Genomic DNA, 4073 nt, shown 5'->3' with positions numbered 1-4073 from the left:
CATCCATTCAAATGAACTGAAAAATATCACCGATCGCTTGACGGAGAGTGAAACTCTGAAGCGCTCAGTCAGAGTGTTCTGTGAGTGAAAATATATCTGTGCTAATCATATACTCAGCATCCAACTCACACACTGGCGAGTAAAATCTGAGAATTTGTTAGCCATTGGCTAATATTAGACATCATTTAGTCGCCCAGAGTGAAGATTTAGTCGCATATGCGAGTGATTTACTCGCAATGTAGAGGGTTGTCATAACAAACAAACACGCAATAAATTAAATAATAAATATTCATTGTCATATCAGCAATGGCTATATTCAAAAACAAACAAACAATAAATATTAATTGCTATTTCACCAAAGGCTATATTCATGACAAACAAACAAACAATAAATAAAATAAATAAATATTTACTGCCATATTAGCAATGGCTATAATTATAACAAACAATAAATAAATAAATATTCATTGCTATTTCACCAAAGGCTATATTCATGATAAAACAGTAAATAAATATTTATTGTCATACTAATATCAAAGGCTGTATTATAAAATAAAGTATGTAAGATGGAGAGAAGCAATGCAGTAGCACAAAAATTAAATGTTAAATGTTGGAAAAATGATTGAATGCCAATTTAATCTGTTTCTACAAGTTTTCTACACTCTAGCATCATTCTACAACATTATTTATAAATGTTTCCAGAAATGAACTTCTTATAATTGAGCTGATTATCATTAAACTAGTTTTCATTACGATAGAAACATGCTAATGAGAGCATCAGAGTGCCTTAGCAACCACATAGCAACTCCACGGCAGCCATGCATATCAGTAAGTGCTGCGTGGGCAACATCACTCATATTTCCTTCTGTAGATGCAAAACTGTGGCTAAAAATGAAATCAGGCTTTTAGTTTGACGGGTGAGTTTTTATTATATGTACATTCAGGTGCCTTGTTTTTAAGCTGTACGAACTGAAAGGGGAAAAAATGAAATAAATAGAGAGAGGATGCAGAGTTGCTGTGTGTGAGTGTGTGTGAAGAGGAAAAAAATCAGACCTGGTCGACAGGCTTTTATTCTCTTCACTTTGGCCTTGCAAGGGCAGGTAAAAATATCTGTGTACTCACTCACACACACACTGGAGAGAAGAAGCCGTCCGCTCATCTGTACTGGATCTGTTGAGTGGAGAATCAGTGGAGTTTCAATGATCTTCCACAGTCCACACTAAATCCCTCTTAGCCTTCTGTGACAAAAAATAATTCATGTTATAGGTAATAAAAAATACAATTATTGATATATTTAGTAATATTTAATAACATTTATTAAATATATTCAATGAATACAATATATATAACAGTACTAACTATATAGTATTCATTAAATATATTTAATAAATGTTATTAAATATTATAACAGGAAATAATTAATGCCATTCTATTTAAAATAAATATATAAATAAAATACGATTTATAAATACAATTAATTTGATAGATTATAGAATTAGATATATTATTATTATTATACCGATCATTATAAACCACTGTATTATATTATACATTTTGTTTATATATGTATTCAATGTAATATTTAGTATTCATTTACAAAATGTAATATTTAGTAAACATTATTAAATACTAAGGAAATATGACATTATTAATACCAAATAATATACTTTGTATAATTATTATGTATAAACCCAGATTACAGTATAGAATTGATTTGTAAATGTATTACATATTAAACATTTTATTAAATGGTTATTGCATTTAATATTTGATAAACATTTATTAAATCATTAAATGCATTCAATATTATGGGATATGTATTATTAAACATGGTTAAATACTAAGAAATTATAATACTAAGAAATTATGAAATAATAAATACCAATTAATATACTTATGTATAAACCCATAAATGAATAACACATTAAACATTTATTGCATTTAATATTTAATAAACATTAAATCATTAAATGTTAAGTACTACAATAATACAATATTCATTCATTCATTATTCAAGCCAATCATTAAAAACCTATTTATTAAATATAATTCATGCATTAAAAATGGTAATAATATTATTTATACTTGTATTTTTATTATTATTATTATTATTATTATTATTATTATTTATAAACCGATCATTATAAACCTTTTCAGTCTGGCTGGTGAATAATAACATTCATCCAGTCATCGTCACTGATTTTCTCAGAAAATGCAGGTAAATAACCGATTCTTCTTCTTATGGCCACCATATCGCAGACTTTACAAACTTGCGTGTCTAATTTTCTCGCTGCTTAATGTGCCACAATCCTTAGTCAGCGACTGTTTTCCGTCAGAAGCACTGGCATTTCCTTGCAAACTGTGAACGGTCTGAGACTCCGCGCGCATAAACGCCCGTCTGTTCCCGCTCACATTCACACGGTCTTTTACCTCATTTCACATATTTGAGTCTTTTCATAATTAAATTGCTATTTTAAAAGTTGCTTACAGCTTTAATGTTGCGTAAAACTCCTTAATTTTGTCCTTAATGTTTCGCTTCCAGTTCGTTGGCTGTTGTTTATGCTAATATGTTGCTGTCCTGATGTGTTTTCAGGTTTCCAGACGGTCATGCCCGCTCAACCCCCCAGTTACCAGGGCATGATGGGAGTTCAGCAGACTCAGAACCAATCGCTGCTTGGCTCTCAGGCCGGAATGGCCAATCAGATTCAGAGCGTGATGGTGCAGTATCCCACTATGCCTCCGTATCAGGTATCAGAGTGCAGCGTTTCGCGCGGTTGTTCCCCGGTTTTTCAGTGATTTTGATGAGGTGAGGTGAGGTGTGTGTTTGTCAGGTGTCTTTGCAGCAGGGTTCTCAGAGCGTTCCTCAGGCAGCCTATCAGCAACAGATCGTGCTGCAGGGACAGACCAATCAGACGCCAGCGCCCTCCGCCAGCATGCAGGTGTATTACAGCATGATGCCGCCAACGCAACACTCTAGCATCAGGTAATGTGCGCATCCAGCTGTCAACCAATCAGATTAAAGCATGGCTGAATGTGATTGGCTCTGTACTGTGTGTCATGTGAACTTCCTGTGTGCGCGCAGCTCGAACATTGGTTTCCTCCCTCCGCCGGGTTCAGAGCAGATGCAGTTTCCCCGACCACCCTCCCCCTGCGGCTCTCAGCCAATCACAGGCCAGCAGTGCACAGGTATGGCGACCAATCACAAAACAACTAGAAAAAGTCATAAGCCTGAGTGCATTTTTTTACATTTTTATTTTAGTTTTTTTTTTCAATGCCTAATTATCCACACTTTTTTCAAAACAAAATGTAATATAAATTATATAAATATATTATTTAGTTAAAATATAGATGAATTTATATATTTTTTTCAAATATAAATGTGTGTGTGTTTATATTTAGATATTAAATTTTCTAAATAAAATGTTTAAATATTATTTTAATTTAATAATTATTGTTAGAATTGTATATGTATTGTTTGCAGTTTTAATATTATTAAATTATTTAGTAATTATTTTCCTTTATAGTTTTTAAAGTAATGTTTATATATATATATATATATATATATATATATATATATATATGTATATACACACACATTTTATTATTTTAATATTTTATTTGATTTTATTTTTGCAGATAATAAGTCACACTTGACTGTCAAATGCACCGGGTGAAAATTGCGTTAGAAAAAAAACACACAAATCACTATATAACTCAATTTAGAAAAAGATAATAAAGCTGATAATAAAAAATATATGTATGATAATAAAAAAAGGGTTTTATTGGAGAAAAAAGTATCCATAATTGAAAATTAAAATGAATGACTAAATATGAACTATTTAAAAATGTAATAATAATTAAATACTTAATAGTAATTTTTTCTAGATTTTCTTCTCTTGATCATTTCTTGAGGTTATCTATGTAAACTTTTTTTAAAGGGGTCATATGATGCTTTTTTAAAGATCATTATTTTGTGTATTTGGTGTAACAGAATATGTTGACATGCTTTAATGTTCAAAAAACACATTATTTTTCAAATACTGTACATTATTGTAGGTCCTCTATGCCCCGCC

General features: G+C 30.9%; 1 pseudogene; it reads left to right on the top strand.

Moving 5' to 3' along the window:
• LOC107687880 (R3H domain-containing protein 1-like) overlaps window positions 1–4073 on the top strand; it is a 44584-nt pseudogene that overhangs the window by 34685 nt on the left and 5826 nt on the right.

Source organism: Sinocyclocheilus anshuiensis, unplaced genomic scaffold, assembly GCF_001515605.1.
Source record: "Sinocyclocheilus anshuiensis isolate Anshui unplaced genomic scaffold, SAMN03320099.WGS_v1.1 scaffold273, whole genome shotgun sequence".
Lineage (NCBI taxonomy): Eukaryota > Metazoa > Chordata > Actinopteri > Cypriniformes > Cyprinidae > Sinocyclocheilus > Sinocyclocheilus anshuiensis.
This window is presented reverse-complemented; position numbering and strand designations above follow the sequence as displayed.